The sequence below is a fragment of the Sabethes cyaneus genome, chromosome 3 (genome assembly GCF_943734655.1).
Source record: "Sabethes cyaneus chromosome 3, idSabCyanKW18_F2, whole genome shotgun sequence".
In the NCBI taxonomy this organism is placed as follows: Eukaryota; Metazoa; Arthropoda; class Insecta; order Diptera; family Culicidae; genus Sabethes; species Sabethes cyaneus.
In genome coordinates, this window is record NC_071355.1 from 61,951,053 (window position 1) to 61,968,144 (window position 17,092).

Sequence of the window (17,092 nt, forward strand, 5' to 3'; positions counted from 1 at the left end):
TTGATGGTCAAAAATATAAGCATGGAAAACTAGCCTCCAAAAAATTATACCTATTTATTACGCGATCAACTCGAGATTGTGAACTCCTTTTCTATCTTGACTCAAATTTCATCATTTATTTAGCAACATTTGAGAGTTTGAAAGACTATTATCAATAACATCGTTATCCCCTGGCCAATGCAAGTAATAGTGTATCGAAAACAGAATGACGGTCTATTGACAATTCTTCAAAATTAGGCTGGTATCACGTACTGAGGTAGAAAATATCGCGAGCACCAAATGCAACTCCAATTAACTTTAATCTACACATCCGGCGGATGAGTTGCTTGAATTTTCAGCTTTGACTATTGATTGCAATCAGCTGTTAAAGGAAACGAAAGGAACTGAAAAGCAAACATAAAAACGAATAAATAATCTACTTCTCTACTTCGAAATAGTTCCTACTTCCTGGGATGGGAGAGGCGTGTCAGTTACCTTCAAAAGATTAGCGCCATCGTCACTACCAAGACGAACAATGATGTATGTACAAACAGTTCGAAGCCATCATTAGTTTAATCCGGTTATAAATATAAAAGTTTTTATATAAACTTTTCAATTTACGTATTCTATAAATAACGTAGATCTACAGCCTTTTGACAAGAAATAATTACGTTTAATAAGTTGTTATATTTTATTAGACTATGAGATTGCCGAACTACAATCTCGCTTTTTACTCGAACTAATTGATTCAAACCCACGACTTTTTCACAGACCTACAACATTTTGCCATGAAAACCAAGGAAAGGTTAATGCTGATACTTGTTTAGAAGAATTTGAAAATAAATGACGGAAAGTTTTTCGTGGTTTCGGAAATAGCTTTTCGATTTTTCTTTGCAATTTTCTAACCTTGCTGTGAAAATTTCAACCTGAACTTTCCCAGCAATGCTGAGAAGATGTCATTTGATTCAAAGGTACCTCAGTTCATAATTTTACAAATGAGTTCTGTATTCTGTTGAAATCATTTTGATGCTTCCGTTCAAAAGTATTATCTTTTCTCAACCAAAAGTTTATCGACTCCACAATTGATCAACTTATATTCACAATCGCTAATATTGCTAGTTCCGAATATTACGTAACAGTACAACTCCAAGCGCACGGCACCATCGCATCGCATCGCACCGCCAACCTCAGAACGACAGTTCCATTACCCAGCAAAAATGTTCACATCCAGCCGGCCGGAGTCCTTCAGCGGGCGGGCTAGGGAATGTGATAAAAAAGTAAACTCGTTTTACACCGGCCTGCAACATTTAGATTGTCCAGATTGCTGCTCTTGTAGCAGGCATTAGCCACAGCTATCGACTCGAGCAGTAGAGGTACATGCAACACTTCAGGCGAACATGATTTTCTGCATCCAGGCAAGTTCGCCATCTCTCGGTTGGGCAAACATTACCATAACAAGCTAGGGGAAGTGTCCTGTTCCGGGCCCAATTCATTTCCTTGATTTGAATTGAATTAATTTAAATCTGCGAAGAATTGCTTTTGTAAATTACTTTACAATTTAAAAAGGCCGAGTTTTTTAAAATGATCATAATAAAATTAGGAGCAAAACAACTTGCTTCTTTGCTTCGTCTGTTAGTTCAAGCATTTTCGTCTTAATCCCTATTTTTATAAACACCAGCTCATTGCACTGCTTATTCCGCTGTCGTAGGCATTCGCCTAGCAGTTGTTTAAATATTTGAACCTGATGCATAGAATCGCATGCAGCAACTGCATAAGTATAGGCAGTGCATAAGATACTGTAGATTTAGTAAAAAAAATCTATATGTTATTGATCAATCTTGTAGACTGGTTGCAATCTGACAGCTCTATACAAATGGATAGTAGCATAGCTGGACGTTAGATGGGATAAAACCGAAATTCGTTCTCACGTATAATAGAGATGTTATAAAGCACAAAATAATAATATAATCTTCGTATTGATATTCCTTAAAGTACGAATCAGAGCACTGACAGTTTCAAGTGACACATTACGGATTACAACATTTTGCTTACTCACTTGCTGTTTCACTAGAAGTGAACACCTGCAAAAATGCAGTGCAATTAGCGGCTTCCCTTCTCATTCGCTATAGGTCAATGTCGCACGGTTCCGGTCAACAATTGAGCTCTACATTCTAAAAGCATTGTTGCTTTGCTACGCGTTAGGATTTCGGTTCTGCATTCTTATGCGCAAAATTATTGATTGACAGTTGAGTGATGTTTAGATTAAAGACTGGGTTCGCGCCAAATTTCGAGGTTTAGGCGCAACACAGTTATTTCGATGAATCACTGTGCTGTCTGTCTACCTTCAGAGCACACCAAGATTGACTACTGCCAATCCTCTTGTAGCCTTTCGGTTTGGCAGCGCATTTCATCGACTCGACAAAGGATTCGTTTCAAAGAAACCACCATACTCGTACAAGAGGTGAAACCTTCATTTATTCGAAGCCCGCTGCAATCAGAATCCACAAAGCTTTAGTAGATTTCCCTGAGACCACAGACAAACCGCAGCAGGGGACGATATGACGGTTCAGAGGCAAGCTGCGCCGAAATTAATGATGATGGAGCGACCTTGGCCTATTTGGCGTGCTTCGGATCAGATAGTGGTAATGAAATAGTAAGCTCGAAAAATTATACGTTAACTAATGAATTTTTTGTTGCCCGGCTTCAGGTCCAGCTCGCCTTCCATACGAAGACGAACGAATTGACGGATGTGTGTAGCTGTAACCGGTGCAGTGGTGTTTTACTTTCAACACAGCACGAGTCAAACCGTACGAAACATTACAGCAACATCCTGATGAAATCTGGATGATTTTCAGTTGCCGCTCTGATCGTCAGCTGATCGCCGGCGGGCTGGGCGGCAGGTTTCATCTCTTTGGGTGCCGGTCGGTCGGTGATGGTACGCAATAAATGTTGGTTTTGTGCGGTTGAACGGTTCAACATCGATTTGACCTTGCGCGATGTGATTTTGAACGCTAAAGCACATGGCGTAATGCCGTAAATGTTGTAATGGATTATGCTACCGTGAAAGGAAAAATGGGAGTAATTCATTGTGGGTAGGAGGTCCATCTGGTTTCCAATCTCCGTTTGTCATATTATTTAATTTAAGAAAATCGAAAGTAAAAAAAACAGTACAATGATAGGTAATGATAACGCGACCAGAATGAAATGACAAAATTACAACAAAACAAATTACCAGTCTTGTTAAAAGTTAAAGGAACAAAGATATAATAGAACATTTAGAATAATTGACTGTTCCGTTTATTATCAAATCCAGCATTAAGTTCAATGCCAATACGACAACGTCGTATACCAAACTTATACTTAATCACATCGAAATATCAATTACATCATATTACCAAAATGTAAGGGGACTTCGAACCAAGATTGAGGATTTGTTTTTAATTAATTTGGAGGTAGAGTACGGCATCACTCATCACAACCCATTTGCAAAGAGTAAATTTAACATCGCTAGTAGCAGTTATCGGAGGACATCCTCTTAACCACCTCTACTCAAGATATGCCCCTTTCGCCTGGTAAGCCTAAAGTTTTTAATCTAATCTAATCTAATCTAATCTCACACTAACGCAGCCAATTCTTGAAGGCATCCTGGAAAATGACGATTACTTGAATCAATCATTTTTCTTGTCAACGGCCAGGCCAACTGCGCAGCATGTACCGCAGAGAGAATTCCAAGGAATCAAGTGGAACCAGAAAAAATATCTAATTCCATTTAACTCCTTGAAATCAAGGGGAAGGAAGAAAGCGTGGACCTCCCGTACCAAACGCTTCCCGTACACATAGATAATGATTTATTTACAATCGTTGGGAGTATCTTTGCTAATAAAGGTTAAGTGATACTCCGGACCCTCAGGGATGAACTAATGGTATTTAGACCAGAAGCCAGGCTGCAATTGGCCAAGGATATAGCGCCTTATTTCGCTCTCTGAAAATAGATTAGTTTGCCAAAAATATTAGTTTAAATCATATAATACTTGAAAATAAAGTCGTGTGGTTTAATGGTTGCCTAAAACTACATTTGTAAGGTTAGGAACTGAAAACCGCACGACCCCGCACCTCCTAGCTTGGCTACTCAATTATACAAATTGAAGTATTTCCAGGTATGGCCACGTGGAGGCGCTAGGTAGGGGCTTGGGATGGCTAGAGCTATGTTGGGCGCTTCTTCCTAGTTGCCTTCCCCATTTCATACCCTGGTAAGCCTAAAGTTTTTAAAACTGAAAACTGAATCAGATTTACTGTGGAAGTCGACCTATCTGCCATTCGATTTTTGAATTCTCTATGATCTCACGATACAGATACGTTGATCCAATTACAATTTCTTCAACCATAATTACCAAAAAAACACATTGAAATCATGCCCTTTGGAACGAATGTTCCATTCTTGGAATTATACTCCTCTACCGCTGATTTCCGGTAATGACAAGACATTTAAGGGGGGACCCTACTCTGAAAAGTCGGAGAAATCGAATTTTATTTTTTTGCATTTTCCAGACGTTTATACCTTTGGAAATGTCATGCCAAAAGGATTTTTTGGTATCTGATCTAGTTGAAAATTTTTGGCAAATATTGTGAAGTCACCTTAAGGGAAGCCCATTGCTGTTCGAAACTTTGAACGCGTTTTCCCCGAAACCATGTTTCTTTAGCTGGCGGTACGTGTATCTCAGAATCTAGTGGACCGATTTGGCTGAAATTTTTTTTTCAACATGTAAAAATGAATTATCTAAATTGTTGCTACGTTTCAGACTGGCATGTTTCAGACTGGTCTAATATTTAATCACACTGTATAATACTCTGGCCCTGGTAACGATTTATAGTCGAATTTCTCGTATGTTTCGTCGTCCATTATCGTGCACTTCGAATTCCCAGCAAGCATCGTACCGTATAGGTTTCGCACTTTGAGCCTGATCGATGCTTTTTGCTTTGGGGTTCGCTTTATCTGCTTCTGTTACAGCTTCTGTTTTCGCGAACTTTCTTAGTGACCATTTGTGCCCAATTTTTAGACGTTGCTCTGTTGAAAGGTCAGACATTTTCAAAAAAAACACTGCTGGAAAAAATATACGGTTACACACGTGCTAAGAGATAAAAGTAAACAACAGGTTGCAGCCACAAAAATAGACCGAATATAGAGAGTTGCGAAATAGCAGCAGTTTCTGATTGCGTACATTTAGGGTTTATTTCTAATTCCCGTCGTAGTAAGTAAAGCTATTCTAATTTTCATCATTTGTTGGATGGATTTAATTTTAATGAATACTACAAAACTCTTGTGCTGATTTGACTAAAACACACATACCTTCCGATCCGTGAACTTTGAAATCACTGAAAAGCGATTATTTAAGCATATTATTGAATTTACGCAACTGACTTTATTTCTTAAATTCGTCGTACCGTTTTAAAATCCGTCCATCAAAATTGTTCATCGTCCGAACTAAAAATCACAACAATGTTTACGAAGCTAACGCGCATGTATTTGTGTAGGACGGTATGACAAATGTTATTCTGCAAAATTTCTGCAGGTCAGGCAAGTTTTCCTGGCTGTAGAATAACGACAATGCCTTGCGTGAGTTTTTTCATTTATGAACGACGGAAATTAAAGCGATTAGTCGACATTTTCTTCTTCGTCGCACGAAAAAACGAAGGAAATTTGGCTGGTAGGATTTCTTTAATGCTAAAAAGCATTTAAATAGATCTCAGCTCACTTTGATTGATCGCGTATGATAGACAACAAACTAAAATATTAAGGAATGACTAGTTTGCATTACCCTACCGCAACATACCTTACTTTCTAATACAGCTTTAATAAGTTGTAATTATTTGTACATTATTTGTAATAGTTGTAATTATTCTAATTATATGTAATTAATTAATCTGTTGTTGGCCTTTGAATCATGTGCACGCCTTTTTAAGTATGATTGGTAACATACTCACGACAAAGTCATAGACATTGTAAATGCTCATTATTATGTTTAAAGCATAATCTGTTCAGTAGAGGTTTAACATAAAGAGGTTACGTGTTCTTAACGAACCCATGGGTGCATAGAAGTTAAGATTTTCAGGTATATTTTCAGACTTTATACGTTGTGAAACTATATCGTTTACAAACAGGAGCATAGAAATCTTTCAACTTTTTTTAAGTGTTTCGATGTTGATGAGCATACAACGAGATTCATAGGGCGGAAGAGGAAATGAGATTCAATCTAGCTTCCTGAGTGCATATAAAGGGTGTCCCACATCGTATTGCACCACCCAAGAAACGCTGTAGAAAATGACCTAATTGACCGATCCTTTTCAAACTTTCAGACAATAAAATATAATCCATTAGTAAGCTTTTGGCATATTTATTTCATTCAACTTCAATACCATAACCGCGTACTCGCCCCTTACGCTTAACTCCATTCTATAAGTTTTGTACAAACAACATCTGACTGCAACTGTACACTGCTGTCTGAACGGAAACCCACTTTTTCTCCGATTTGACATGCTTGGGATGCTTCTGTAATGCCTGCTTCATAATAGCCCAGTATTTTTCGATGGGTCTTAGTTCCGGTGCATTGAGGGGGTTCATGTCCTTGGGTACGAAAGTAACCCTGGCTTCGTACCACTACAGGACACCCTTTGAAAAGTGGCACGAAGCTAGATTCGTCTAGAAGATCGAAGGGCTCTCGTGTTGCTTTAACAGAGGAAGCAGACGTTCTGTAAACACTGCTTGAGGTAGACCTATCCGTTTACAGTCACGAATGGAGCACTTCGTTTGCCAAATCATGTATTTCTTGGCAAATTTTGAAACTTTTTGCATACCTACTTCCACCGGAATATCAAACTTCTGCTGGGCAGTGAAGCTCCCGGAAGCTGCCGGAAGTCCGCCTTGTCGTAAGTCTTATCATTCATGCTGAGAGAGTTGAGGATTTTCCAGGCGTTTGTGCAAAATAAATTCGCGACGTTGCTTTTCGGGTGAAACCATTTTTTCCAATTTTCGAAAAACTGACCGCAATAAAAATACAGTGTAAACAATGCACTCTAAAGTACTGCTATCCAAATTTTCAAGAGAAAATACCCAATAAGTGATTTTCTACAGCGTTTCTTCCGTAGTGCAATTTGATGTGGGATATCCTTTAATAAAAATTTAAAGGGTAAGGGCACCAAACTACGCTGCAGTGCTTCTTTGTTAGATAGTGAAGAAGCAAATGGTGCGAAGAACGATAAATTGGATGAACAGGAAAATTTCAATATATGGACCAAAAATACATCGAGAGTGGAGGTGCAGGTGGGATTTCAACCCACAATCTTTCGGTTGGCATCCGAAAGCTTTTTGCGTTGAGCTACCGTCACCCGTTATATATTGGTAGCCCAATATCCAATTTTTCTTACTTATACCAATAAAATTTTAGTTTCAATAACAATTAGTGTTATATTATATAATATCGCGGAAAAACATCAAACAATATTCCTAACGATAAGAAGAACAGTTGTATAATTTCAATGCTTTTGGCATATTTTGAGCAGTGTAGACGCTGTTCAAACCAAATTCTATCCTCAAGATGTATTAATAAACGTGTTGTACCTTACGCTACCACCGATAATGAAAATCATTAAAAACTCTTGTATCAACAGCATCACTGCATCTTAAAGTGTTATAAACATTGAAGTCGCTTTTGTGCTGTGTAAAGCTAACCACCATATCGAAAATTGCCATCACGAACTTCGAACCGTACCTGGGTTACTCAAGCCGAATAAATTTTGCCTCACCTTGGCACCTTGGTTAACAAGCAAGCAGGACCGTACATCCATCCACAGCGCGGATTGCGAAGGAGTAAAACCATATATTCACCAACTAACTAGGCTAGGAAGTAGAGCGCGCACAATCGACGACGGTGTAAAATATCGCAACACGGGTTTCTTGCCTGGTTATAAAATATTTATAGAAGCATTATGAAAATTGCCGTCTGTTTGAGAAAAGGCGCGTTATTCGGATAAATAGTGATTGTATGCTTGCGATAGTTACGCGATAGGTGCTAAAATATAGCACTGAGCTAATAACAGATCGTTGATCATGAAGTAAAGGTTGCTGGCGAAAAGGCTGGTATACACAACAGCGCTGAAGAAAGGACGTCAACCGATATTAATGATTCAAAACTTATTTATTCGATGTTGTAATAAATTGGAAATAAAAGATATTTGACATAAAATTAATCAACATTCAATAGCATTTGGATCGTTATCGCTAATTTGTTGGCTGCGACACATACGGACCCCGGGGCAATATATGTTGACATTTTTCATTTGCCGTAAATATTTAATCCGCGCACTATTGCTGGCGGGGCAATCTTAGCTCATTACCGGTGCACTTTTTGTCAACCAGACCACCGCCGTGGCACGCTCTGGCGGCAGGACCAGCACGTTTAAATCGCACAACTAGTTATGCTTATGCTGATCCCAGAGGGAAGAATTGTCGAACACAACGCGTTCCGATTAAGGAAAGGGAAAACAGCAAAAAAAGGTGAATATATACGAACCTTCAGCAAGCAACCTTCACGTGGTGGTTGCTTTACTTTGTAGCTAGATCCCACTAGGAAATGTGGCTCTTGTGCATGTGTCGATTCGATGGTGCTATTGGGAGGGATTACAAGTTGAATTGGACAAATACCATAGACGCGACAGTTTATATCTTAATCGTAACAGAAACGTAATCTCCGTTTTATTTTTTTAACGCAGGACAACATCTCACAGAAAAGTTAGGTTGAAAATAAAAACCTTAACGTGGAAAAGTGCTCAGGTTGTGAACGCGTATAACTTTGTTTATAAATACCTTCCGCTAACACCTACACTAGAGTGTCCCAAAATAGTACTATGTCATAAAATCCTACTTTGTTTTATAATGAAACTTTACTTTTCTCAAAATTTACTTAAACATGAATGCATGAAGGCGAAAATCCAGCATTTGCTATTGTTTGACACATTGGAGAATTTAACGAAGTCCTCCCGTTAATGTTCCTTTTTAGTTACTGCTTCAGCTTGCTTTTCATCAGAATACTACTTGTTATTGATTTAGTTCATTTGGAAGTAAGTTAAACTTTGAAGGACCATACATACATACATAATAGACCAAAGTTCGTAGATGTTCTGCTTCACAGTAATTCAATTGCGTGTCTAATAATTACCACTAGTTGTAACTGCAGTGTTACCATGAAAATTTCCGTTGTGTGAGGTATTATGTACAAACATGATAGTTAGACAAAGCCACGCAATTCTGGAATGGGGATGAATTTATAATCAAAATAACGACGAGAGTTTGCTTGAAATACACATACTATTTATGTCCCAAGAAAGACAAAAGTAAAAGCTTTTCAATATTCAAATTTTCGATGATTGGATTCTGATCCTGATTCTGATTTTGATTAATGGATCAGAATCCATTAACCGAAAATTTGAATATTAAGAAAAATTACTTTTGACGGGTTTTTGCACGAAAGGTGATAACCATTTTTTTCCACAAATTCTAAAAGATTCGCTGTCATTTACACTTGCCAGCTGTGAAAGAGATTTTGTAGGCTGCTCGCGCTTACAGAAAATCTTATGCCAACGTCAACGTGTGAGTGTTGGCAAAAGCAAAAATACGTATTGTGTGCATTAATGCTGTTTCCTATTTGTTAGATAGTCACTTGCGACAGGGATGGCACAATCATTTTGACTCAATTCACATTCATTTGATAGTACCGTCTCAGAAATGCAGAATTTGAATAAGTTATATATGAGACGACTGAAGAACTAGTTATTATCTACAACTTTTCTGAATAAAGTATTGCTGTATCTTTTGTTTTTATTATTATTATTTGTTTATTAATCCATCTGACTATGCTACTGCTACTATGCTAGTACCTCTTTAGTGACTAAGTGAACGTTCAGCCGGTTTGGTAGCAGTTTTTCGTTTATTAAAGAAATGTTGAATGAAAATGCCAAAAGTTACAACGTATAACGGATAGGCGATAATCTAATCTCATACTAAGCCAGCCAATTCTTGAAAGCATCCTGGAAAATGACAATTACTTGAATCAATATTTTTTTCTTATAAACGGCCAGACCAAGTGCGCAGCATGTAACGCAGAGAGAATTTTAAGGAATCAAGTAAAATGGAGTGGAGTGGAGAACTATTAGTTAAAGTTATAAAAAAAGTTTTTATAGTAAAATCAAGTGGAACCAGAAATAATACCTAATTCCATTCAGCTCCTTAAATTCAAGGTGAAGGAAGAAAGGGCGGATCTCCCGTATCAAACGCTTCCCATATAGATAATGATTTATTTACAGCCGTTGGGAGTATCTTTGCTAGCAAAGGTTAGAAGATACTCCGGACCCTAGTCTGAAAACAGACTAGACTACCAAAAATATTAGTTTCAATAATACACTTGAAAATAAAGTCGTGCGACTGAAGTTTTTGGAGCGTCTTAGTAGAATACGAAACCTAAAAATAAAAAATAAGAAAACTTATCCAATTTAATTCTACTATGTGTATTTTATTCACGACAGATACGTATTTCGCCTACGACTTGCAGGCTTCCTCGAAAACAGACACTGAGGAAGCCTGCAAGTCGTAGGCGAAATACGTATTTGTCGTGAATAAAATACACATAGTAGAATTAAATTGGATAAGTTTTCTTATTTTTTATTTTTAGGTTAAAGTCGTGTGGTTTCATGGTTGCCTAAAACTACGGTCGTAAGATCAGAAACTAAAAACAACACGACCCCGCACCTCTTAGCTTGGCTACTCAATCATACAAATTGGGGGATATTTCGTTATGGTCACGTGGAGGCGCTAGGTAGGCACTTGGGACGGCTAGAACTATGTTGGGCGCTTCTTTCTAGTTGCCTTCCCCATGTTATACCCATATAACGAATAGGCAATAATCTACTGCCAAATTACCATGCCGTTTACTTTTTCATCAATCTGACTTATTTTTATTCATTTAATTTATTCTTTTTTTGCCAGATTAACAAGATTTTTGTATTGATCGATTGGAAATTTATCTACAAATTGATTCACATGGGAGAAAAGCTCTAAAATGGCTAAAATTAATTATAACTGAACGATTCTTCAACTTCCCAAGAACAGATGACACATGGATATTGCAAGTTCGTTATTGTGGAAATCGTGAATAAAATATACATAGTAGAATTAAATTGGATAAGTTTTATTCTTTTTAATTTTAGACAAGTAGGGTATGTTGCTGCTTCGTCGTAATTGCCTATTCCCGTCCTATCCAACACAAATTATTAAAAATATCAGCATTTTTATGACACACAATGCAAAACTAGTTATTTCCTAATATTTTAGTTTGTTGTATATCATAAGCGATCAATCAAAGTGAGCTGAGATCTATTTAAATGCTTTTTATCATTAAAGACGTCCTACCAGCCAAATTTTCTATGGTTTTTCGTGCGACAAAGAAGAAAATGTCGACTAATCGTTTTAATTTTCGTCATTCATAAATGAAAATAACTCATAACGCGTTAGCTTCGTAAACATTGTTGTGATTTTTAGTTCGGACGATGAAAAATTTTGATGGACGGATTTGAAAACGGTACGACGAATTTAAGAAATAAAGTCAGTTGCGTAATTTCAAAAAAATGCTTTAACAATCGCTTTTCATTGATTTCAAAGTTCACGGATCGGAAGGTAAGTGTGTTTGTGTCAAATCCGCACAAGAACTTTTGGAGTATTCATTATATCCATCCAACAAATGATGAAAATTAGAGTTGCTTTATTTACTACGACGGGAATTAAAAATAAACCCTATAACGCGTCATATTGCTTTCGACACGACAAAGGATTGCATTTAGAGGGTAAAGAAGCAGACGAAGAATACGATAAAAAAGAATTAGACAACATTGTAATAACGACGAACACTGCTTGCTTTCGTACATGGTGTGATATATCGCAGAAAGCAAACAGCTTATGTAACAATGTTGGCTTTATTAACACTTATGACAACAACCACCATAAGAGTGCAATAAAACTCAAATTGATTTTACCAAATTTCCGTTCCTTCATGTTACAAAAAGTCATCACGTCTCATTTTATTCAAAGTTTCATCTACGGTGTACAACACCTCCAAGATCCTTCATAAAAATTGGTACTCCATTGAATACCTTCACTGCCAGTTTTTTGCCATTCCCTTTTAGTCTCGTTTGCCAGATTTTCAGAAGACCAAGCTCAGTCGAGATGGTTTCAGCTCAATAATAAGAAAGCAAACACGGCGGAACACGTTCGGGACGGGACGATTGGATTGGAGGATTGGAGGAGGATTGGATAGCATCAAAATGACAAGGTTGCATTTGATCATTGCCAGCGCCAAGGAATGTACGCTCAATATCGGTTTATTTGTATTTTGAAAACCGGCTTTAAGCGGTGGCATTTATTACTGCAACTGCCACTTTTTTAAGATTTTAATTTTCCCCTGATTTTTTTCGTCGTTTTCAGTAGCATTGAGCCGCGGTGGCTTGTGCTGTTTCAAGCAGTCGTCTCCATTCAACTAGATCTTTGGTCAAGTGGCCACTCGTCGCCAATTTCCCAGTCGTCTCAGAAGTCGCAACTCACTTTCGATTTGGTCGAGCTTCTTGCACGTTGAACCCCCAATTTTCCTAAACTCCGCTTTCAGTCTGGCGTAGATTGCCTCCACCATCGCAAAGTTCCTGGCTATGATATCAAAATCAAACTCATCTGCAAAACCTAGGAATTGGCTACCCTTGGTGAAAGTCGTGCTCTTTTCGATGCCCGCTCATCGGATCACCCCCTCAAGAGTGATGTTAAACAACATGGCAGGATAAGCCGTCGCCTTGTCTCAACCCTCACCGTATCTCAAAGAAACTCGAGTGTCCAGGAAATGCACAAAAAACATATCACTCGATCGAATGTAGCGTGACCGTGCTCGTGCAATTTCTGCCATAGCTCTTTTAGGTCTTTTTTTATATTTTTATTCAGCTTTGAGAAAATCTTCATAGAAAACACCTTCACGGTGCCGAAAAACGCCCCTTGTCATTTCACTATCCCTCACGTAGGGCCTAGGCTGCCCACTCAGCCCTTTACTGACCCTTTACTGAGCATCACACGCCGAGTGGCCTCGACACGATGGCAATAAAACATCACATGCTACGCCGTTTTCTCGGCTACCGTACAAACGGGGCGAAAGGGCGACCGTACCCGTCTACGCGTATCTATTAAAGCATCCATGACCTGACAAAAATTGAGTAAGGAAAAAGTCTACCTCACCATGTCTTTTACCGATCCAGGACAAGATGTTTTCGATGGGTTTGGCCTATGGGTCCACCTGCCGTGTTCAGCAAGGTAACATTCCGCCTGCCACTCCTCTGCGTATTATACGCGATGTCCTCACCTCAACTGTATCGTACGCTGCTTTGAAATCAATAAAGATGTTATGCGTTGGTACGTTTCACTCTCGACATTTCTGCAAGATCTGTCGGATGGTGAAAATTTGGTCCGTAGAATTTAAGTATGAAAGGAAACAAAACAAACGGAGAGTAGAACTTTATTTTTGAGTTTTACATCTACTATTGGAGGGATGTAAAAAAAAATCGGTCATATGAAAGAAGACGTTAATTCCAATTTTGGACGTAAAGCCAGAGGACGTTAATTCAAATTTTGGACGTACAAAGAGAGGACAGTAATAGAAATTACGGATTATCTACGAATTGCCGAAACACAAAAGGCAAAATATATCTAATGGCCAAATCACAAAAGGCTTGAAATGGCGCGGCGAATCTTTCGCGATTCGGCCTTTCGTGATTCGGCTATTTGTATTTCGGCCATTCGGTACCAGCCCGAAATTATAAACGTAAAAAAGTAAACGTAAAAATGAAATGAATGGACATGAAAACAGATATTCTAGTGAATAAAACAAAAAGTAAATAACTGACATACCGTCATCCGGGGTACTTGCAACACCGGGGTTACTTGCAACACTTTGGCGCATCGCGCTTTTGACAGCTCTAACGCGTTTGTTTGTTAACATAACCATTTGTACCCAATGCCATTTTAAAGAAGGGATGTTTACCTATTGTTTAGTTAAGTTTAATCCATTACATCATTATTTTGCTTGTTTGTTTTACGATTGAAAAGTAATTTCACTTTCAGAGTAGGAAAAATGGATGTGCAAAGTTGCGTTAGTCCATTGACATGGAATTATTTTTTATTGTTTGGTTCCTGTACACAATAAGTGCATCATATAAGCTAACAAATAGCAACTTTGAGCTTTGTTTATATTTTGAACTTGGAGAAGAAACGATAAATTCGTGTTGTTATTTCCAATATGGCGCGGCTTGCAGTACTTGTAAAAATGAAAATTATCGTAATAGACAGTATGTACAAAGTAAGTTTGCATCTGTACGATGTTATTTTGTCTACCACCATCTCCAGAAAAATTAAAATTGTGAAAAATTCCACGTGCCTTGAAACGGCAATTTGGAGTTCGCCGACATGCTGCCTTTTCACCGAATATCTTTAAAAAAACGATAGACGAAATTGGGAAACAAAAAACGCCTCCAGTATCTCTTGTTTTATTACAAATACATTCAAAATATCTCAAAATAGTCATTCGCGGTTTGAAATCAGATATAAAATCATAAGAAATGCAAAATCAGAAAAGTGTTGCAAGTAACCCCGTTTACTGGGTAACTTGCAACACCCCTATTTTCGGTTCATTCTGCAGATTCATTTAGTTTATATTTTTTCTCATAATCATAAATCAAAAGTATTCACCACTATACAAATTTTGGCTACTTACACTTGGACCTAAACGCTATACTTCGAAAGTTATACTAAGTCAAAGTTCAAAAGTGTTGCAAGTATCCCCGGATGACGGTATTAATAATATGGTAAAACGCCAGTAATTTTCAGCATATGAAAGCTTGAAGTTGCAACAACTTGGGTGTCCGACGCTCGCCCAGTTAGCTCCAGGGTACGATGCTGGCCTAACAAGTCAATCGTCATATGTTCGAATCTCGACTGGGTGGTGCCGCAACAGAGTTAATAGGATCTTTGCACTAGCCCCATAATTTTCCTGCACTCCTAATAACCGGCTGCAAAGTCTGTCGATTAAGAAGGGTCAAGTTCTGAAGGACGTTTATACCCATGGCTTTGCTTCGCTTAGGTGTCCGATCACCATGAGACAAATTTTTCAAGTAAATTATACCTGTCGGAAAAAACTGTTAAATCAAAAAATCTATCATAAAGTTACATCATTTTTGTTCATCCCTTTCCCGGAACTGCCGTGCACGCCTGAATAGTTTATCGATACATCTAACAACCTGTTTGTGAGTGTGTCGCACAATCTTTTTCAAACAGCCGAACCGAACAGATCGATCTACTTCAATTCCTCTTACTACTGCCCTCCTGATTACCGGTACAGAAAGTGATACTGCAACGAGCCTATATTTATTTAAATTCTTCATCACTTGATCTGTGTTCCAACAACCAACCGGCCGCGGCCGGAGTCAACGGGAAAGAGCAATGGAAACCGGACGGCTTGTGTTCGCACGCATGCTAGGTACATACGGATTGAGATTGTGTCCGCAAATTGCGCAAATGCTTTCACATGACTAAGGCAGAAAAAAAACAATCTCATAATTACATACGTACAATCGCAGGAGTTTTGTTGGTGACGTTTATAGAGCTGCTGGCTGGAGCAAGATGGATTTGCAATTCAGATTCGTTGAAATCGGAAAAACAAAAACGTCTTACACTTTGCTGCGATAGATTGTCGTACCAATATGCTATTTTGATTGAATAATACCATAAGCTGTAAGGGAAAAATTGACGTTATGTAACGGAAAATAGTAATCAAACAATCAGGTTTCCTCTAAATTCTGATCCCAGTGATGAGTCACATCAACTCGTGGCAAAACGAAAACAACGTTAAGTAACAAAATGTAACGTTAAGTTTGACCTTAATACGAAACAGCAAACATTCCGATTATGAATAACTTTAAGTGCAAAATTAAGCTGCGTGCCAACATGAACGATCTATTTTTCTTTTTTTTACGACTCAACGCTTTCACCCAATGAAAACCAATTTCCATTGAACAATACCTGCCAAATCACGATCCACCGAATTTTGACACTAATAGCTTATGGAGAGACCTCCCACGGCCGGTCGGCAGCGGAAGGGGGAAAGGGAGCGGAACGCTCGTAACAAGCAATCAAGCACGACATTACTGCGTCAGTTACCACCACTTATCCCTTCCATGTCCATCTCAAGCAGTATAGTCAAGCATCGCCGGGCCGAGCCTCTTGTCCTTCTGCAATGATGCGGCGGCACGCAGTAGCGACAAATCATAGCCACTTACCTACTTACTTTTTTGCAGGTTTCATTTCAATTTTGACCCCTGTTGTCGCGCATTTAACGCATAAATGTATCTGTGTATGTACCTATGTACGTTCCCCATCCTAAAAAGTATCTGCAATAATGCGGAGAGGAGAGGCCAATCAATAATCGGAGCCTGAAATGGGTGGAAAAATTATGTCATGCGATCAATTTATCACAACATAATTTTGGCACGACACGACACGACCATCGACAATGACTGAGCGGCCGCGACCGGACCGGTAGGCTGCCTTTGTTGTTGTTGATCTGTGTGCTGATCGGTGACGTAAAACGGGCGAGAAAACGTTTTTGTTTCTCCCACGAAGAATAGTGTACCCTGGCTTGGGCCCGGCGGCATAGTGGAAAAAAGCCTTTACGTCGGCAGGGAAAAAGTCCGATTCGCTGCAAGCAGTTAGCCGCCGTTCGGATTGTGACATTTGAGGTGATGGTTTGGTTGGTTGCTGGTTTATCCTTAACAAAATGGACCATTGTGCATTATTTCATTTGTCGCTCGTATTGTTTCATTAAAAGCGCCCATCAAGCAACAAATCTGTGTTTGTAATAATATAATGGGATTTTGTTTTTCAGCGGATTTCGTTGTCGTATATTAATGATGTCGATTTTTTATGTTAGTTTTATGTTATTGTTTTTTCCGTTTTAATTATTATCTTATTTCATTTTGTTTCCCT

General features: G+C 38.5%; 1 protein-coding gene across 3 annotated transcripts in view; it reads left to right on the forward strand.

Moving 5' to 3' along the window:
• The window catches only part of LOC128741933 (serine/threonine-protein kinase Pak), a 106,923-nt gene that overhangs the window by 59,502 nt on the left and 30,329 nt on the right, over window positions 1-17,092 (forward strand). The window lies entirely within an intron of this gene.